The 22,817-nt window shown below is 39.4% G+C and overlaps 1 non-coding gene across 1 annotated transcript; it reads left to right on the forward strand.

The window, feature by feature from the left end:
• Positions 1–17,547: 17,547 nt before the first annotated feature.
• Positions 17,548–17,670, forward strand: LOC112427525 (U6atac minor spliceosomal RNA). The gene has a single exon (XR_003019135.1). It is a non-coding gene; the product is annotated as a U6atac minor spliceosomal RNA (small nuclear RNA).
• The last annotated feature ends 5,147 nt before the right edge of the window (positions 17,671–22,817 follow it).

The following is a 22,817-nucleotide window of genomic DNA, read 5'->3' on the forward strand; positions in this document are numbered from 1 at the left end:
ATAAAATATTTCATAATTCTTCCCTGCTGTAGCTTTTTCTATCATTGAATCTAAAATTAAATTGATTTATCATTTGTAAACATAACACCAAATGCAGAGTGATAGAACTGATTACATTTTTAAAAATTCATCTGTATGTCAAAAATACTATAAACAAAGTTAAATAGCAAGCTGTGAACAAAATTGCAAAGTGCCGATCAAAAAATCCAAAATGTATGATGGAAAACAGAAATACAATAATATAAATATAGACAAATCATATACAAATATAATTCACAATGAGAAATACAAATGCTCAACAGATATAAAAAAAAGTTCTTCAAATAGATAAATAGGATTACATCAAGCTAAAATGCTTCTGCACAGCAAATGAAATAATCTACAAATAGAAGAGACAATGTATGGAATGGGAGGAAATAATTAAAAACTATTCATATGACAAGAGATTAATTGCCAGAACATATAAGGAACTCAAACAACTCAATAGCACACACACACAAAAATGATTTTAACATGGGCAAGAGACCTGAATAGACATTTTTAAAAAACACACACACCCATACAAATGACCAACAGGCATATGAAAAAAGGCTCAACACCTCTAATCATCAGGGAAATGCAAATAAAAACCACAATGAGATATTATCTCACACATGTTAAAATGGTTGTTATAAGAAGTACAAAAAATAACGAATGTTGGCAAGAATATGGAGAAAGGGGAATGCTCATACACTGTTAATGGAAGTTGAAAGTGCAGACACTATGTTGAGCGGAGCAGAAGTTCCTCAAAAAACTAAAAATAGAACTACCATATAATATAGCAGTCCCACTCCTGGGTATATATCCAAAAAAGAAAAAAGAGGAAATCAGTATATCAAAAAGATATGAACACTGTCCTATTTATTGCAACACTACACAATAGCCAAGACGAGAAACCAACCTAAGTGTCCCTCAACAAATGAATAGATAAAGAAAGTGAGTATATATACACAACAAGACATTATTCAGCCATTAAAAACAATGAAATCCTGCCATTTGTGACAACATGGATGGAACTCAAAGTCATTAGGGTAAACAAAATAAGCCAAGCAAGAAAGACAATCATGGCATGCTCTCACTCATATGTAGGAGCTAAAAAATGGGTCTCATGGAAGTAGAGAGTAGAAAGATGGTTACCAGAGGTGGAAAGGGTAGCGTGGAGGGGGAAATTAAGAAAAGTGGGTTAAGGTGTACAAAATATAGTTAGATAGAAGGAATACGTTCTAGTATCAATAGTACAGTAGGGTGACTATAGTTAACAATAATTTATTGTGCATTTCAAAACCTCCAGAATAGAAAAATTGGAATAGTCCCAACACAAAGAAAAGGTAAATGTTTGAAGTAATGACTACCCCAATCACCCCGATTTGGTCATTACACATCGTATTCAGATAGCTATTCCACTGTAGCATGTATCCCCCAGATATGTACAACTAGTATATGTCAATTTTTAAAAACTAAAAGATTCTTCAACTTACAAGCATAAAAATACGATGACTTATAATCATTAGCCACTGATTAGAAAATAATCATCTCAAGCTAATCATAAATTTACCATTATCATTAAACTTTGAAAATGCTAACGGTTTGTGAGTGTACAGAAACTTGTTATCCACTTGGTGTGGGTAAAAGTTTTATGGAGGACCACTTCAATTGATATATAAAAATTTTAAAATGTTCGCACTTTTTAGAAAGAAGTTTCACTTCCAGAAATGGTTGTAGTAACCACAGCAATAATTAGCTAAATGAGCAAACATATAATTAGAGAGTGGCAACCTTGTAGACTTGCTCACACTGCTGGGACCATTATTCTGGAAACCTCAGAATAAAACACATGGCCACACTGAGTCCTAACAAACATATGACCATTTCCTTATCTCCCTCAGGGACTCAATGTAGTGTTGCTTATATTGAGCATTTAGTCAACATCTATTTAACGGTTATGTAGTTTAACTGTAAAAGACCTATACAGGAGCTGATAGAAATGAAAAGACATATAGTAACCAACTTATTACTCGGTCCTCAAAACCTCTCTGCCAGTTGAGTTAGACAGAGTCCTTAAGTTTTATGAAAAGTATATGGAGATGTAAATGTTCAACTTACAAATATTTTAAGAGATATGTGTGTAGTGAATGGGATAATACTTGCAAAATTTCTGGAACAGTGCCTGGCACACAGCAGGGGTTCAGAACCTAATAGGTAGTGTAATAAAATTACACCAATGAGTGTGTTATTATCAAAGATTCATGGCACGTTTCCTTTATAAATGGTTTTCCCTTTCCTCTCTTCCCTCCATTTTTCTCTATTCCTCCCTTCTTTCTTTCATCCTTCTTTCATTTCTTTCTTCTAACATTTTTGAATGTCTAAGATGAGCCATGCATTTTACTAGGCACTGAAATAAGTAAAAAACAAATACCATGTTGTCGGTGTTGTTTTTCTCATAGAATTGATAACATAATTGATACAACTAGCTTTGAAAGGAGCAATGTCATACACGACAAGCAAAAGCTCTAGCATCTGAAGCTGATTCTACTTGGATAAAATTTTAAGACTTTTGTTTGAAGTGGATTTTGAAGACCAAATGGTAACATACAAGACAGAGAAGGCAGAGACGCCTGTTCTTGCCTATGACATAATTTTGCATTTGGAAGGATATAAGGGTTTTGGAGACCACAGGGACTGGAGAAATAATAGGTGGAGCTTCAGGCAAAGCAGGTGAGAATAAGTCACAGTAAGTGTGGAAAAGATATTGAAAAAGATGAAAAGGAGTTTGTGTGTGATCCTATATAAACGATTTCAAGAAAAACGATGGCCTGATCCATTCTGTTTGTGAGACTAACATGCTGACAATGATAAGGACAAATTAACTATGATAGCACCTGATTTAATATACACTTTCTTTTGAGAACATCTACCATAGACCTTGACTGGGCCTGTGTTACTCAGTGCCAAGGGTGTGCATGTATTTCCTAAAGCAGAATGAGAAATGTGTTTGTTTCTCCTGTGAGCCTTTCTTTCCTCAGGTATCTAATGGCTCAGGGATGGGCTGCTTCCTTCATTATTTATTCAATAAACATTGTATTACTCTAAGTTGAACTAGAAGAAAGAGACACAAAGAATATAAAGGCATGGTTTCTTCTCTCCCAAGTATTACAGGCAAACAGGACAGGAAGGAGTTTAACTGTCTAGCAACGGGGCATGATCAATGCTACCATAGACACGTACAGTAGAAGGAAAACGGAGGGGACATTGACTATTCTCAGAAGAAACATTTTCCCAGTGTAGGAAACACTCAAGGCAGGGCAGGTTTTGAAAGATGAAATTGGACTTTACACGGAGCTGAAGGGAAGAAATGCCTTCCAAGCCCATCTGTTTTTGTGATGCTCTTTTTCTTTTCCTGGTGCTTTATTTTGACCTAATAGGAAGGGAGGGTTGCTGTCTCCTCCAGACTCCTGTAACATATGGCCATTTTCAGTATGGCCTGGGCCTTTGAATGTGCCTGAATTTCAGGTAGGCAATCTTATTGTATCATTAGACAAGCTCTTTGAAGTGAGTAAAATAATCTTAATTTTATAAACAAGGTAAACCCTAGGAAATCTAAGTCAGTGGTCACGCCGACTATATCACATATGCCTCTGTATTGACAGTTATCTCCAAGTACTACCACGTGCTCTCAAGTAAGAGCAGGAGTCCCACTTATCTATGCTGCATCCCAGTGTAGCGGTGTTGAGTGTAGCCTTGGACCTGGCAGGTGTCCTAAAATATTCAAGGAATGAACAAATAAATGAATGTGCAAGCCCTAGAAATAGCTCTTGAGACTTAGCTACTTCTACGAGATACGAAGATCTTTAGTTTTACATGCTTTGTCTTCTGAACTAAATTATTTCCCTCTTGAGGGCAGAACATCGACCTTAATCTTTGTAACCCCCCATAGCACCTAACGCAGAGCCCTATCCAATGTAGGAGACCTTGACAGATATTTTTTAAAGTAAACTACCCATTTCTGATAGCTTTTGGAAAAACTTCAGTCCACTGCTTAGTTTTGTAAAACCATATCTAATCCCATTAGGTAGGATTTTGCCTTCCTGCTGTTCTGGAAGGAATTGAAATCATTGCCGCCCTCCACCCCTCTTTTTTCCCCAAGATTTTTTTTTAGCTCTGGAGTTTTAAAATACCTTCACACATCTTAACCTCTGTGGCTTATATAACCCATGCAGAGACCTTCTTTCCTCTAGGGAAATTAATTTAAAAAGTGGCTTTTACTGGAGCAAATTCTTAGATCCTAACAGGTTTCATTCTTATAAGAAATCTTAGCAAATTATAATTAAAGGAAAAAATTAGGGGGTAAAAAAAGGAAAAAAACTACCATCTTAAACCTTGACTGCAGTTCTAACCTACACTATCATATTGTTGTTTCTTGAGCCAAGTTAAATTGTTTTTGGAAGTAAATTTTGAAGACCACCTTCCATACCATTTAAAACTCCAAATTTCTGCCCCCCATTTTAACTTTGAGACACTAGTATCTCTGGTGAGCTTGAAACATAGTTCTCTAAGAAGAGAGCTGCCATTTTCCATGCAGCTGTTAAACTACTGTGAGTTGGCACCAAACTTGCTGGAGTAAACCTTGAGGTCCACGTGTGTCTGTGCCATGGTGAGAGCTCGGAGCCTCCCCACCTACTGTGTCCGTTAATGGTCACTCTGTCCTGAATGAAGAATTTGAGAATGTGGATTTCAAAGTGACTGCCAACTCTATCTTTATTGAAATCTTCCATTCCTGTGGGAAGACAGGTAAACAGAGATGCTGGTCAGAAATCAGTAAAGAAACCTGTAAAGAACTATTTACCAGCTGGCTGCACTAATGTGGAATCTCTGCTACTCCCACTCCCACGAAGGCTTCTGTGTCCAATGGCTAGTGAACAATTCCAAAACCGTGGTGACATCTTCTACTTCTTTTGGGGCGTTCTACCAATTTCATCACTATAAACTATGTTCAATCATTATGGCTCTTATGGATTTTTCAAATCTATCCTTCTCTCATCTGTACTATGCCAATACTTTCATTCAGGCTTTCCACAACATTTCCGTGAAAATTGTTAAAAGCATCTTAGGCTGGGCACAATGGCTCATACCAATAATCTCGACATTTTGGGAGGCCGAGGTGGGAGGACTGCTTGAGGCCAGAAGTTTAAGATCAGCCTAGGCCACATAGTAAAACCCCATTTCTACCAAAACACACACACACACACACACACACACACACACACACACACACACAAAAACCCAAAAAACCAAACCAAACGAAATCAAACAAAAAACTAGTGTGCATGTTGGTGGGCACCTGTAGTCCCAGCAATGCAGGAGGCTGAGGTGGGCAGACTGCTTGAGCCCAGGAGGTTGAGGCTGTAGTGAAACATAATTGTACCACTGTACCCCAGCCTGGATGACAGAAGAAAGAAGACCCTGTCTTAAAAATAAATGGATAAATAAACGAAGAAGCAAAATCCTCTTTGCTGGTCTTCTTGGGGCACATACAACAGAGAGGAGCGAGAAAGTCATCATGTGTAGAGCTGAATGCCATGTGAAAGGAGACGTTATTACTTCTAACATCACCATAAGGTTCAATATGTTTCCAGTGTTTTACTCACCATCTCTGTGAAATCATCATAACTGTCCACTGCTTTGTGGTTTACAGTGACCTCCCCACCACACTTTCCCCATGGGAAGAAGGTTCTTCCCCATCCTGTTCGCATGGGCTCAGCCACAGGGCATGCTTCAACTAGATAAATGTGCAAAAGTGTCTAGAGCCATGTAGAAGCTGTGATAGCCATCAAGTGGTCTGGCCATGCCATTTTCCCTCTGCCAGGGGACGGGCATATCCTAGATAAGAACTGCTCCTTCAGCCAGGGTCTTGGAAAGAAAATTAGCTGGCAGAGCAGCAGCCGACCTCAGCCAACATATAACCTTTGCAAAAGGTAAACCTTTGTTGTTTCAGCCTCTGAACTTTGGGGATTACTTCTTTTTCTTGCTGTATCACCCAGGCTGAACTCAAACTCCTGGGCTCAAGCGATACACCTGACATAGCTTCCTAAGTAACAGGGACTTGGGGGTTTTTACTCTAACAGTAGGACAAAACCATGATAATACAATGAAACTTTCATTTTTAGGCTATTTAACTCCTTGTAATTCATGATTGTGTAGCAGCTGGTATCACCTTGGCATAAGCTTTCATTGGATTTATGAAATAATGTCTTGTCTTGCTAGCATGAACTGCTGTAACAAACACCACAGATGAGATGGCTTCAAGATCATTTACCTCTCCTAGTTCTAGAGGCTAGAAGTCTGGAGTCAGGGTGCCAGCCTTGTTGGGTTCTGGTGAGGCCTCATCCTGGTTTACAGAAGGCCACCTTCTTGCTGTGTCCTCCTTGGTGGAGAGCTCATCTCTGTTGTGCTTCTTTTTGAGGACACTAGTCTCATTCATGAGGACTGCAAACTCAGGGTCTGATCACCACTCTCAGGCCCCACCTCCTAAGACCATCACGTTAGGGATTAAGGCTTCAACCTATGAATTTTGAGAGGATGCTGACATTCAGTCAGTAGCATGTCTCTTTTGCAGAACATCTGAAGATTAATGATTATGTGAGATCATACCTGGAAGGCAACATGCTGAACGTAAACTCAGTAATTTACAAATATAATCTGTATCTCTGCCCATGTCTGCTCTTTATTAATTTTCAGTGACTCAGCCATGTGTATTTAATGTCTTAGCTCATGTCAAAAAACAATGTATTCCAAAAGTCTTTCTCTTTAAAAACGATTGATTAAAAAGGAGAAATATTTCTGATGTTGAGCCTTTTCTTCACTTCTGGCTTCAGAGCAGTGAACTGTCCTCTTTTGGTGGCTCTATTAACAATTAACTATCACATAAATGGCAGCCAACCTTCCCTCTGACACTGTAATTGTTCCGTAATTCTGGCTTGAAAAAGACTATTTCATCATCAGCAGCAAACATTTGTTAAACCTCCATTAAGCACCAAGTTGAGAAACAATAAAAATGTACAATTCAGAGCCTGCCCCAGGGAAGCACATGCTGGAGGCTTGGAGGCAGAGCAGCCTGGGTGCCAAAGGGAGAAGCTCAGATGAGGCCCCAGGGCCAGGAGCAATTTCACTGCTTTCAAAATGGGCTCCACAAGGGCTTCCTGGCAAAGCAAAAAGGGAGGAAACAGCCCCAAGAATGGTGGATGGAGGAGACAGGACTGGAACGTGAAAGGAAGGTAAAAAGGAAGCAGGAAAAGAGAAGAAAAAAGACACTTTTTGAGCACCTGTTACATGATGTTAGGATTTACATTTTTTTCCTAATGTCATCTTTAAAGCAAGTCTTATGAAGTGGGCATCCTGATGCCCATTCTAAAGACAGAGAAATTAGGCTGATCACTTACTCAATGCCTCATGGCTAGTAAGTGCCCAGGCTATGAGTTCCTGTTCTCTTTGCCTTTCAAGCAGTGGCTTTTGCAACGTGTGATTTTTCTGATCCTTGACCTCTTAAACTACATTGCCTACATATCCCTTACAACCTCCCTTGACTGTTGTAAGCCTAAAATGAGAAGTAAGTGTGTGTAACCTCTCAGCTGTAGAGTCCCCACACTGGGCACTCCTTTCTGTCCTTGCACATGCTCTTCCCTCTGCTTAGAATGCTCCTGTACCTGTTGGCAGTACATGCCAGTTCGTGCAGGCTGCAGACACTCTCGGCAATAACATTTGCATGGAAGGGAAGGGACTCTTTGGAAGTTGTGTGCCACCTTAGACACATTCCTGGCTGTCATCACAGAATGAGGTAAAGCATCTCAGCATCTGTAACTCAGCAATACATGCTTTCTTATACTTTGAATGAGAATTTACCATATCTTGTAAAAAGAATCCAATATACATTCTGATGTATCATCTGCCATTACCCGTTTATCTTATCTCCCTTTCTGAAATATCCTTTCAAGATGGAAAGTACAGCTGATTACAGAAGGTGTGTTTATAACTTGGTGACAGAGAAAGGAAAGTCAGGCGAGCACTACTGAATCAGATAGTTGGGGGTTTTATTGTGTTCTCTGAGCTACTTTTAATAAACTTTCTTGATACTCAGTAAAAGGATGTGGTCTCCATCAAAAGCTCTTTTCGGTAACCAAATCAACAAGAAGAGAAAAACACACCTACACAGTCCCAGGTGCAGCCGAACTGTGGAGAACTTTGCGAGGGTGCAGGGTGCCTCTGCTCTCACCAGCTCTGAGGGGCTCCCTGGGACCGGCAGCTCACATCTCACACAAAGTCACAGGTGTGTGGCAGCAGCGAGCTTCTTTCAGCTACAAGTTCAGAAGAAAGAGAGTGCACTGCCCTGTGCTCTCCCAACTTAGAATTGCAGCTGTCTTCCAGCTAACACTTTTCTACACTCACTTCAATCTCAAAGCACTGGCCAAAGTCCAAGTATACTGAGCAGCCCTAACTTCATCTGCTAAATGCCCACCCATCCTCTTAGCCAGTCAAGCATTCGTAGGGTACAGGGGTGTAGCGAGGAGGCTGGTCTGGAGAATGAGGCATCAGCTTGGGGTGGTGGAGGAGAAGCACATACGACTCTTGTCCCAGGATGGTCAGGATCCCCTTTGCTTGGGGCCATCGCCAGCATTCTCTCATTGAGGTTAAAGAGAAGACACATGTCCTCCCGCCAGAGTCCGTGGTCAGTAAATAAAAGATGGCTGAGAGACAGAGTGTGGCTCATGGGAGACTGCTGCTCATTTATCTTTGGAAAACCCCCCACTGCCGACAACTTTTCTTTCTGCCTCAGAATTCTTCATGCATATTTTGATGCCTCTTTAATTCTATACATGTTATAGTCAAGGTACTTTGATAGACTTCATGACGTGCCAAAATATTGTTTGTGTTTGGCTTAAAGTTGTTAGACCTCAGTTTCTTTACCATATAAGAGTGAGCATTTATCTTTATTTATTTTAAGGAGTCATTAAAAGTTATTACATAGATGAAAAGTCAGCCAAACAGGGAGCATATCTGTTTGGTTGACCTCTGCTTCATCAGTTCCTAGCTCAGTGCTGTGCCAGAAAATACACAGCTAATAGATAACTACTCTCTGGTCTGTAGTAACAGTGATTTAAAAAAAAAAAAAGTCTACTCTAATGTGACGTGTCAACTCTAACACATTCATTGGCGCACTCTGGGTGCTTTCACATACACCATCTCCTCTAGGCTTCAGGGTCACTCTGAGAAATAGGTCTTACGATACTCGTTTGACAATTAGAGAAACTGGGGCTAAAAGAGTTTAAGTGAGTCCACAAAACGCTCAACATTTGTGTTGCAGCCAAAGTTTCAACCCAGACCCTTAAATCTAAGCCCAAGGCTGTTCCACCAAGCCACAGTTCTCTTCAAATAGTGAGAAATATATTCTAGTCGACAAGGTGCGGTGGCTCACGCCTGTAATCCCAGCACTTTGGGAGATTGAAGCAGGTGGATCACCTGAGGCTGGGAGTTTGGGTCCAGCCTGACCAATATGGAGAAATCCCGACTCTACTGAAAAGACACAATTAGCCAGGCGTGGTGGCACATGCCTATAATCTCAGCTAATTGGGAGGCTGAGGCAGGAGAATTGCTTGAACCTGGGAGGCGGAGGTTTCGGTGAACCAAGATCGCGCCATTACATTCCAGCCTGGGCAGCAAAAGCGAAACTCTGTTTCAAAAAAAAAAAAAAAAAAAAGAATAAAAGAAATATACACTAGTCCACAGGAGCTAAGCACTGCTGCTACGTTATTCTCTTCACTCTCAGCCAACATGCCTGGTGGAATTCCACTGAGCTGGGGCCTGGCCAATTTGTCCCACACTTATGAGCGATGCTGCCATGCTAGGGGCTATACCTGCATTGTTTCATTCTTCTTCAAAATAACTCTTCAAGGTGCCATCACAGCTGGGGCCATCAAAGCTGAACTGAAGATCAGCCACGTCCCAGCATCACCCAGCTTTGCCACCAAAGCTGCTCTCTGAATCACTGTGCTCCACACACAGCCGCTGACATGTCAGCTGGTATTCAGGCACTGTGCCAAAGAGCAGGGGCTTCTCAAGCTTTGCAAGGCCCTCGGGAGGCACTCCCAAACCAGATTTACACATACAACAATGTAGTGCTCATGAGCCAATAGTACCATCACTTCTACAGCACTCATCACGTGTTGGCTGTCATTCTGAGTGCTGTAATGCTTTCTAGCACATGCGTTCCTTTTCTTTTTTTAACTGAGCCATGTTGGTGAATCTCTAGAATTATCACTTTTTTGTCATCAAAACATGAGCAATATCACAAGTAAACATTACTTTGTTCAGCATTTTATAATCACCTCTTAATATGGCCAGCATGGGACTAAATGCATGAATAAGGGGACTGCCCATGGCGATCTCACAGCTTGGAAAGCAGCAGAGTACACTGGCGCGCAACCAGACACCCCGTGCACACTGTACTAAGTGCTCTATAAATGTTCCTTCAACTAAGGGCACCCAGAGAAGGAAGGATCCACTGGCCTGGTCTTTTCAAAAGGGATGCATGTAGCACCGTTTTGTCATTGATAGGTGCTCAACTGGTAGAGAAATTTACCAGTGGGGATTTCAGGATAAGGCAGAGAGGTGTCAAAGATGAGGGAGGAGCTCCATGAGACTGAGCAGGTCACAGATGTTGACAATTGGCAGGACTCTATATTCAAAGAGGAGATTTGAGCTAGATCATAATGTCATGCTAAAATAGAGCTTTTTTTTTTTTTGAGACGGAGTCTCGATCCGTCACCCAGGCTGGAGTGCAGTGGCGCGATCTCGCCTCACTGCAAGCTCCGCCTCCCGGGTTCACGCAGTTCTCGTGCCTCAGCCTCCTGAGTAGCTGGGACTACAGGCGCCCGCCACGTCCAGCTAATTTTTTGTATTTTTTAGTAGAGACAGGTTTCACCGCGTTAGCAGGATGGTCTCGATCTCCTAACCTTGTGATCCGTCTGCCTCGGCCTCCCAAAGTTCTGGGATTATAGGTGTGAGCCACTGTGCCCGGCCTAAAATAGAGCTTTGAATCCAACAAAAACATTTACCCAGTTTCTTCTGAGGGGATAACGTGCTCTCTGGAGGCGAGGGGCAGCCTCCAAACCAATTCGGTGCACAGAGTTTCATCATCACCATGCAGGGCAGGCAGCGGCAAGAAGGTTGGACTAGAAAGGAGTTTTACACATTTCTTGTAGCAGTTGAAAGTAAAACTTCCATTTTCAATGTGTTAAAACTACATTATTTGTGTTTTTTTCTTGGTTTATAAAACATTATAAACATTTTGTAAGAATAGAGAGTAAGGACAGGCACAATGGCTCATGCATATAATTCCAACATTTTGGTAGGCTGAGGCAGGCAGATCATGAGGTCACGAGTTCGAGACCAGCCTGACTAACATGGTGAAACCCCGTTTCTACTAAAACTACAAAAATTAGCCAGGTGTGGTGGCACATGCCTATAATCTCAGCTACTCAGGAGGCTGAGGCAGGAGAATTACTAGAACCTGGGAGGCAGAGGTTGCAAAGAGCCAAGATCGCGCCATTGCATTCCAGCCTGGGCGACAGAGTGAGACTCCCTCTCAAAAACAACAACAAAAAACAAATAGAGACTAAAATAGTGAGTATCTAGGTACCACTCCCAACTTTATCAAATTCCAATCCGTGCCATGTTATGTTTGCTGCAGATGACTTTGGGGGAAGTTATGACACAGCTGGTGTGTCCCCTGTGTACTGCACGAAATCCTTCTCCCCTGATTCTCTCATGAAGATAATCATTAGCATGCATTTGGTGTTCTTACACTTACGCAAGTGTTTAAAATCGTTTCTAGTTATCGCGAGAAAATTTTAAACAGTTTTTAGATTTGAAAACTTTTTATAAATGATATCACATTGCATACATATTTTCTTCCACTGTCTTTTTTTCTAAAGCAATGTGTTTTTGACATTTTGGTGTTGATTCACACAGTGCTACTTTGTTCATTTTAATTGTTGACTAGTATTGTTCACAATTTTTTATTCATCTGTTGAGGGGCACCGTTTATTTGGAGGGAGGTAGGGGGTTGGCAAGGAAAAATGCAACTGTGTGGAACTTGATGTCAAAATCGGAACCAGAAGATGCAAAGTATGTGTTATAGTGTCCGTGAAACCAAAGCACTTGTTGGGTTTACTGTCAGCTTCCATGGGTCATCTCTCCAATCCTGTGATCTGTTGCTTAAATTTCTCTTCACAAAGTTGTACCAAGCAGTTGCGTGAAATACAGAGATCAGGAAAATAGTAGTTTCACTGAAGAATTTTGCAAACTTGCTAGTAAGACTTTAAATTCTATGAGGGTGTTAGGCTTACATGGTGGCATATCTGTTTGTTTGGTTTTTGTGACTAAGTTTCTGTAGCTCTATCCTGGTATATCTCTGTTATTTCTGTCTAAATTATTTTTCAGGATTATCTTCAACAATAAGCATTAATTGCTGCATTTGATGACCAACCGAGGGTGGAAAACATTGATTGTATCAGTGTTGAATACATTATTTTCAACTTTCCTATAATCTCTGCCCTGGTGTGCTTTAGGCTGTTTCAGAGAAATCTAACCTAAGCCATTTGTTCTTTATATTACTTTTAAGTGACAGGGATCTCATTATTCATTCAGGTAAAAGTTCTGCAAAATGCAGGAGAAAGCTCCATTCTTTGGGAACTGCTGCATGTCAGACACAAGGTAGATTTTCCTTCTCTCCTCTCTCCATCTAATGGCTTTGAAACAGACAAGTCATTCCCATTTGCATGTGGGAGAAGTGACCGGGAAGGAGATTAAATTACTTGTACAATGTCATGTAGGTCGAGCAATGTGAAATAAGTACAGTTTCATCTGAATTTAAAATTATATTTTTAACTCAAACAAGACAATATATTTTAGTTAAATAACATTGATTTCTTTTCCCTGAATGTCATCCTAGTATGTTTTGTGGTCTGTGGCCCAGTCTGGCACCCTCTTTACACAATGGTAAGGACAGGAGAGGACTGATTGTTTGCCTTTGAACACTTTTATTCAAACACAGTTTTTCTTGAACTTGACAGGCATATTCCATGCAACAAAGCATGTTCTTTTTGAAAATTATTATTCAAAAAAATAGTAGTGGGATGACGTAACTCGGAGGCTGTGTGCTTAGAAGGGCTACCCTGCCACAGCCAACTCTTCTGCAGACATAAAAGCCAGCAGCCTGGCACTCTTCTTTGCCCATTTCCCCCACATCGCAGTCAGCCAGCTTCAGATCTAAGCAAGCCTGCCTCGCAGCCGTAGGTCCCAGGGAGAAGTGGTGTTTGCAGTTGGTTGCCACTGAAAGGCAGCGTGATGGTTAGTGAACCAGATGTCTTGACACGTAGGAGGCTTCCGGGGCAGATACCCACCCACAGATTCTCAATTAGGAAAATCTACAATTAGCATGACAGCGAGGAGAAGGATCTGGTGTGCAATTAAAATATTTTGGCTAATTCTTATTTTGCTGAGATATCAGTTATTAGCCTTCAAAATACATATGAAATCCAGTTATTTGCTAAAATATGAAAAACTGTTATAAAGAAGAGATCAGTAGAGTAATGTGATAAACTTGTGCTGGACTTGTCAAAAAAAATCTGCTTCAAGGCTAAAAATCATAGATTCTAGGATATGGTTTAGATAACACAAAGCATAATCCTCATGGATCCGAGCAGACTTGAGAAGTGAACTGGAGGTGAAAAATTCCAATCACAATGAAAAAAGATCCTTCTAACGGCTTCAGCAATTCCAATGTGTCTTGAGCCCCAGAAGATTTTGGAGTTTGCAGCTGCAGATGACAATTCCTTTTCTTTTCATTCTTTCTTTCGTTTTTTTTTTTTCTTCTCAAACTGAATTTCAACAATGAAGCAAGTGATTGCAGTGTGGCAATAGACAAAAACTGTTTTCAAAGGGTTGCCTGCTTGCAGAGGCCTGGGAAATCCATGCTACCAAGTCACAAACAATAGGTCTTTTAACCTAATGCTTTGCCCTAAACTGGGTGATAAACAAGTTTCCCAAAATTGTCATGGTCCAACATATTAGGAAACCTACAATAAGAAAAGCTTAGCATAGTTTTCTGTGCTCCAATTAAGAAGAATCTTTTAGAAGAGCTTTCACAAGCTGGAGAGCAGCTTCCTCCAATCTGCAATTGAAGTATGAGTCTCACTTTCACATGTATCCTCAGGCAACAGCATCATTACCACAACATAAAGACGAATGCATGACTCTACTGTGTGGCGCACACTGCGGGGGCGATGGCTGGGATCTGTATGGATGAAGAAACATTCCCCAGGGAACAAAGAAATTCACTTGGATTATTATTTCTCTGCTTACCCAATCCTCCAATTAAGCTGTATTTTGAAGGAAAGAAATGATTAATTTCCTTCTGCCCTGAATATCTTGTATGTTTTAATCTACTTTAAATGTATTCAAAGAGATGGGAATGACCCTTGGCAGACAGACAAGGACATTCATCCATTCTGTCAGCCAACTGACTGAAAATGCAAAGTCACAGGATTACTGTCCTATTTTTTGCAGATACAGAAATAAATATGGGGGCTGGGGGGCTTTCCCTTGTTGTTTATCAGGGAAGGCATATATTTTAGCATTCTTACACTGGAGGGGGTTAAATGGTTGAGAAAACTGGACTTAAAATACCAAATGGTGGGAATGATCACTAGGCTGCTCAGAGAAGGCAAGAGTTGAACAGATAGTAGTTGAATAGAAACAAAGAGTGGCAGTTTTCTAGATGAGCAAGGATAGGAAGGACATTCTAAGCAGAAGGAATTGCATGAAGACACAACAGCATGAGATAATAATAAAAACTCGTATTTATTCAGCATTTACTATATGCCTGGGCGAGGTTGAGCACTTTTCAAGCACAATTTCAATTACTCATTGAAATCACTTTATGACACAAGTACTATTACTCTGCCTGCTTAATATATGATAAATTGAGGCTTTGAGAATTAAATAATGTGTTCAAGTCAAATAGTTAATAAGTAATGGAGGTGGGACTCAAACTCAGGTCTTATTTTTTATTTCTTTTCCTGAAACTGAGCTCCTGATGCCATATTGCTACATGGCACATGACCCGGAGGTGTGGAGTCAGGATAAAAAGAAGCTCCACATCAGGCAGGGATCCTCCGGCTGCATACACAGGTAAGTGGAGTGTTTACTGCACTGTGAGCAAGGGAGTGAGATGACCATAGGAATGTTTTCAAAAGATTCCTTTTGTAGCAGTTGTGCAGACAGGATTGGTGAAGAAGACCTTGGAGGAAGGGAAAGCTGAAAGAATAGGTGGAATTTTCTCTCCTGATGATAAGAAATGAGAGCTAAATAAAGGCAACTGTATGGAGATGGATGTGGAGGATTGATTTGCAAAATATGTAGCATTAACGAGCTATGTGACTTGGGCAGAGGAGAGAGGACTCAGAGAAATGCCAGTGTCTTGCTTGGCTGGAGACTTGGTGAATTGAATGACCTATAGCCAAGATTCTGTAAACAGAACAGCTAACAATGAATACCAATGATCTGCTGTCTCTCAGCACCAATCAGCTGTTCCCAGGTCCCAACGTTATGAGAGGAGGTGAGCAAATGCAGAACAACACAGCTAACTTCAGGGCTGCAGAAGCCTCCAAACAGGTCAGGAGAGAGCAAAGCAACACAAACAACCCTACAACCACACCTGGGTCCTACTTTATGAGGGGATTGGAGGGAGAACACAGGCAATGAGTACTACAGGAGATCAGGACAGAAATGCTCACTAGGGGCTAGATCTATGCAGGAGATGGAAGGGCCTTAAGCTTGGAAGATGGGAGGACACCTGAGGCATTCAGTGTGTTCATGCAGGAAGGATTGGAGTTTACCTTCCCCGTAGAATCGTCTGCAGCATACAGATCAAATGGTACATTTCACTTGGATTGCAGAAACCCTTGAAGGAGGTCATATTAAGTGATTTGTTGTTGTGTATGTTCTGCATGTGTTTATGTGTTTAAATTGCTTCTCTAGGCATTCACGTGCATCAGGATTCCATGGGGTACACATTAACATTGAAATAATCAGATTCCACCCCAGGGATTCCGGGACAGGTCAGGAGAGATGGGGCAGAAGCAGGTGGATCTGACCCATTAACAATAGTTGTCAAAGTGGTTCTGCTGCAAGTGTGTGAAGACCATACTTCGAGAAACACTGCTCCGGGACAGGTTTGATCAGGATAGTGACACCTGGGAAATTGCATATTAGAAAGTGTGACCAGTTAGCCTTGTGCTTTTTTTTTTTAATTGCAGTGGTCACTAGATACTATAATGTGAAATAAAAACAAAAGTCCTTTTAGATATTCAGATCAGAGCCTTCAAATCCTTTGGATGCCTTTTTAATTCCCTTAGTCTTCATCTTTCTCCCTTCTCCCTGCCTCATTGTCTCTCCTAAACTCTCATATTTTTTCTCTTTGCTTTTTCTTTGCTCCTTGCACAACTCCTGGATCTCCCTTATCTTCTCTGCATCCCTTTCATAGCTCTCACCCCCTCACTATCCTGGGTTCACCTTACATTTTCTTTCTTTTTTTGTTTTTCCTTCCATCTTCTTTTATTATTGCAGCATCCATCTTATGTGGTGATTTTTCCATTTATTCCTTTATTGCTTTCTATTGGTATTGGATTGTGTCAACTACTTTTTTGCATCTATTGAGATGACCATATGCCTTTTCTCTTAATTCTGTTGACATGTTAAATTGCACTGATTGATTTTTGACTGCTGAATCAACTTTGCATTTACTTGCTAAATCTTTGCATTTCCTTAGCCATGACATGGCATTTTATATACCTACATATATACAGACACATGCACACACTGAATTAGCTTGTAAGTTTTAAAGTATGTAATATGTGGTATGTGTCCTTGAAGCATATTTGTCTACACTTCTTAGTTTTTGTAAAGCCTTGGTCTAGTTTTGATAGAGGGTAATTCTGGCTTCATAAAATTAGTTGAGAAGTGTTTCTTACTCCTCTATTTTCTGAACTAATTTTTGTAGCATAGCAATTATTTCTTTCTTAAATGTTGGATAGAATTCACCAGTGATGCCATCTGGGCCAGGAGTTTTCTTTTTCAGAAGGTTTTTAATTAGGAATATGATTTTTTTAATTGACAGAAGTCTATTTTGTTTCTATTTCTTCCTAGGTTAGTTTTTTAAATTAGTGTTCTTTAAGAAATTTTTCCACTTTATATAATTTTAAAAATGTATTGGAATAGAATTGCTCATAATATTTTCCTATTATCATTTTTAATTTCTGTAGTATTTTTCATGATTTCCTCTCTTTCATTGCAGATATTACTAATTTACATCTTATATTTAATTTCTTCATCAGTTTAGCTGGGGGAGACTATTCTAGGTATTATGATTAATGAGTTGTGAAAATTCTGATTTCTGTGTCATACGAAAGGAGAGAAGGTTAGCACTCCCCTTGACAATGCTGGAAGGGGCCCTCGGCCTGACAACATGCATATGGTTAAGACGTTGCCACCTACTTCATGACAATGCCTTAAAGTTAAATGTTGTTGGCCAGGCACGGTGGCTCGTGCCTGTAATTCCAGCACTTTAGGAGGCCTAGGTGGGAGGATTACCTGAGGTTGGGAGTTCAAGACCAACCTGGCCAACATGGTAAAACCACGTTTCCATTAAATATACAAAAATTAGCTATGTGTGGTGATGGGCATCTGTAATCCCAGCTACTGGGGAGGCTGAGACAGGAGAATCGCTTGAACCCGGGCGGTGGAGGTTGCAGTGAGCTGAGATCACACCATTGCACTCCAGCCTGGGTGACAGAGCAAGACTCTGTCTTAAAAAAATATATATATACACACACACACACACACACGCACACACACACACACACATGTTTTGTAAGATATGTATATGATTTATAAGATATATATATGATTTGTAAGATATATATGATTTATAAGATATATATTATATATAATATATAATACATATATTATAAGATATATATATATAAAAGTTTTTTTTTAAAAGAATTCTGATTTTTGTTGTCTTTTCCCCCTCAATATGTCATGTTTGTTCCAGCAAAAAATTTTCTCATCTGGACTCAAGTTGAAAACTATGTTTTGTTTTGTTGTTTTTAGCTCTGATCCCAGTTGAGATATTCTTTTTCTTTGGCTGAGCTGCTTTGGGTGTTTCAGCCAGAGATATGGGCAGACACAATGTGGGGAATTTCTAACCGACTCCTTTTCTTCTGTGTCTCTTTTCTCCTCTCTTTTCTTCTTCTCATTTTCCATTTGCATATGATTTCCCCATGGTCCATGGTAACTCTCCATTATAATTCTCTCCACTGGTTGTGCACTACCCCTCCTACTCTGAGTGCTTCTGTGAATTCTCCAGTGCCTTCAGGTATATGTGCTTTTGTGTTATGTTCACAGTTTATAGTTGGCAGTTACAGGAAAGGTGGTCATGTATGATGCTACTTGGCCATTACCAAAAACAGATCTACGTGTTTCTCTGCCCTCATTTTTTAAAGAAGTTTTTGCTGAAAGGAGAATTTTAGCTTTGTTTTGTTTTGCTTGGGTTGGGGTAGGTTTTGCTTTCATTTGATTCTTTAAATGTCTTGGTCCATTGTATATTATCTTGCATTGCTTCTGACAAGAAGTCTGCAGTCATTCTTATATATCCGACCCTCTGTTTATAATGTGTCCTCCTTCTCTTGCTTTTTAAAAATGCTCTGTTTCACAAACTGTTCTATAGAAATATGATTATAATGTGCTTCTGCGTGGCTGTCTCTAGGCTTATCCTGCTTGGGTTTTCTTAAGTTTCTTGGCTTTGTGAATTGTACTAAAGGGTTTGGCTTTATTTTTTGAAGTTTTAGTGCTGACAGCTTTTCATCCCTTGGATTCCCTCTTCTCCTTCTGCCTGCCTCTAGTAAAACTGATAAGAAAGCCCAAGTGCTCCCTTTTTTGGTGAACCTTCACCCCTCCCCATTTCTTAACCACAATTAAAACCCAAGTCAGCTTCCTTTTCTTCCCTCTTCTCCCAAACCATTTCCAGACCAGCTTTGGAAATCTACCTTACTCTTCCCAGGTGCCTTGTTCTGTGAGTAATAAACCTTTTCACGACCTCATAGTATGTGTGAGGCATGATCAGTCTTAACATTGAAACAAAATTTTGAGTTGGGATCCATCCTATATCTTCAGATGTCTAAGATACAAGTTGATGATTCTCATCAAATTTTGAAAATTTGTGTCATTATTTCTTAAAATATTTTTCTCTTCTACTTCTGTACACAAAATAGATGTACATAATATTGTCCTACAGGACACTGAGCTTATTAAAACTTTTTTTGGTAGTTTTTATATCTGTGTCTGTGCTTTGATTTCTATAATTTCTCTTGCCTGACTTCAAGTTCTTTGATATTTTAATTCATTGTATTTAATCTTGAATTAAGATCGCTTAGTAAGTTTTTCATTTTGGATAACTTTTAGCTTTAGAAGTTCCATGAGGTTCTTTTCCAAGGAGGTTCCATAAACATCCTTATGTTCATATTTTCCTTTACATCCTTTAGCATATTTGTACTAACAGCTTTATAGTCTTGGTTAACTAGTTCCATAATTTCTGTAACTACTAGTTTCATTTGCATTGGCTAACTTTTTTTTGGTCTGGTATGTGCCACAGTTTCCTCTTTTGTAAGCTAGTGATATTTGATTGACATCTCGATGTATGACATTGTTATTCAGAATTTAATGTTACACTTTGTTGTTTTCTTTAAAGACTATCTAAAAACTTTGTTTTGAGAGAGATTTAAGTGATTTGTGGATCACCATGATTATTTGAAACTTGATTTTAAGTTTTTTGGGGAAGGTCTGGATAAGCCTTTACTTAAGGGTTAATTTAATCCATGCATAAAATGTGATTTTTCTGGAGCCTCTAATGAATAATCTGGGTGCTCAATAAAGTCTTTTTTACTCTGGTTGATTTGCCTTCCATTCCAAGCATGTATGTGCTCTGGGAATTGATTAGCTTATAGTTTCTCTTTTTTTATTTTTTTGGCCAATTTTGTAAAATTTTACTTTATGCATGCAAAACTTAGACCTCAGCAACAGACTCAGTGGGACTCATACATACATATATAGAATCTCTTTGTCTAAAATGCTCTTTTCTCTTTGGTACTCTGTTTTTCAAATTTTATTCACTTGAGCTGTCATAAACTACCATTTCTGCATTCTCAGCTCAACAGTTTTTCCATTCCCTGCCTGAGTTCTTCCTCTCTGCAACAAGATCCGTAAAATGCCTCCAGAAGAAAACCAAAAACCAAAGCAAAACAAAACACAAACACAGAGTAATCATAGGGCTCAACTTATTTGTTTTCCTGATCTCAAGGATCACAGCTTTAATTTTTTTCCATTGACCAATATCTGAAAGAACTTTGCCATATATTTGTTCATTTATCTGCTTGTTTCTGGTGGAAGGATAAAACTAACACCAAGAACTCCTTCGTTGTTGAAAAATGAGGGTTCTTAGATCGTTTATTTTAATGCTTTTAAAAATTGTTTTAGACAAATAGAGATTTAGGTTCATCTTAAATTTTAACCATATTTGACACTTCCAATGAGAACTCAGCTGAGATGGCAGAATAAACAGAAATCTTGACACATGGCTGAGTCCACAGTGCCCTGGCTAGGATAAGTCATAGCCTGTTTATCTAGCCTACAAAAAGGTTTGTTTATTGTTTGTAAAACAATTGTAAGATCTGTTTCATCAATATTAAAATTTGTATTTTGGCATGTTATAATTGAAGAGATGGTATTATTATAGGAGAGAAGGAGACAGGATAACACGAAAACAAGATACACTTACACACATACTCACAAAATAAACTTCAGTAAAATGGTAACTACTACAGAGTGATGAGTTTCCACGTATCTTTTTCTTTCTTTTCAAATTTTTCTTGAATGAATGTCTTACTTGCATAACTAAATGTCGTTTTAGCAAATGGTTCTGGAACCTCTAGATACTTACATGGGAAAAAAAGTAACTTCACCCCTACCTGGTACTATGTACAAAAATTAATTTAAATTTGATAATATATTTAAGGGTGGCCAGATCTCACTACTTTTGATATCGAATTTCAGCTAAATTTTATTAAATTATTTAAATCTTCACTCAGAAATAGAGTTATTAAAGTATGATAGGGTGATAAGCAACAAATAATTATAAAGAACACAGTGTTTTGACCACTAGAGTGGCAAGAAGGTATGCAAGTTGGAAAGGTCTGTCTGAGTGTATTGAAGACTGGGCCTGAAGAAGTCAGAGGTGGTTTCTTAGAGTAGATTCTGAGTAAGTGAAGGAATTAGCCAGGTGGATAATGGAGGAGAAGAGCATTTTAAACAACAAACACCATGGGCAAGCGTACTGAGACATAGTATTGCCCAGCGACTTCTTTGTCCTGAGGTTTAGCGTGTGTTTCTTTGGCCTGTTACTGGGAGTTTACTCTGGCTGAGCACTGTGGTAAGATGCTCTCATATACCCCGTCTTCTGACCATAAAAATAGTATTTTTTCTAGGTTATTCCTTTAGCATCTGACCACCTCAAGCATCCTATAAGAAAGTCTGGAGACTGATGGCAATTCCTGAAAAGTCTTTATCACATTTTCTTTAAAAGATTTTACAAGCTTTTTAATATTGTCATATGTTGGTACACAGAACATTCTTAGATTATGATTTTATATGGTGAAGAGGGAATGACATCAGTAATGGCAAGTCCTAGGAAAGTAGTTATGTTTCTGATTTCATTCTGTTATTTGTTTTAATATCCTGTAATAGGGCCCCTCATTGTATGATCAGGAATCAGATTTTCAAAAAAGCAAACGTGGTCTCTCAGATCTTTTTAATGTGATTAATGGGAAAAGAAGTGCTGAAGCAGAAAGCAAGTCTAGCATGTGTTTCTGCCAAAGAAACAGAAGCTGTCTTGCCCCCAGCCATGCCTACCAGACTCAGCCAACGCACAGCCTACTGGAATACGACCGTTCCATCCAAGTCGGCCCCAGGTCTTACCTGAAGGTCACGATGCCAGGCTCAGACACCTCCCCCATCCATAACCCCAAGTACCTGCTATCAAAATTCCTCCAACAGAGAGATGCTTGAGGTGCATTGCAGGAAAGCCCCGAGGAAGTCCTGGCAAAGAGAATTTTCACCTAGGTGCAGGTTCTGGCCTCACCTTGGGGCCAGTACTTCAGACCATCTGTCTCAAGTTGTCAATCCCTCTGATCTTCAGGGATCAGAGAAATGGGCTGGTTTCATTCTGATCCCCGTGCCAAGGTGCATCCTGACATACTGATTACAGTGTAATCTTCACAATGGATAACCCCCAGTGATGGGGTTTGACAGATTTTATTTTCTAAATTACTTTCTGTATTTTCTAAATGTTTACAAGCATTATTTACAATTAGAAAAAAAGTTAAAGATACTTTAAACAATGAATATAGTACTGACGTTATTCCCTTTTCTTTTACTTCATTATTATTTATTTGTCATTGTATATATTTATCATATTATGTATTATTTTATTTAAAACATTTCAATATTTTCTCCATAATTTTGTTTTAAAATTTTAGAAGAAAATTTTGTAACTAGACATTGGGGAATTCGGTACTATCCACACAACTTTTAAAACTCTGTGATCTCCTTGT

The sequence above is a fragment of the Macaca nemestrina genome, chromosome 13 (genome assembly GCF_043159975.1).
Source record: "Macaca nemestrina isolate mMacNem1 chromosome 13, mMacNem.hap1, whole genome shotgun sequence".
Classification (NCBI taxonomy): Eukaryota; Metazoa; Chordata; class Mammalia; order Primates; family Cercopithecidae; genus Macaca; species Macaca nemestrina.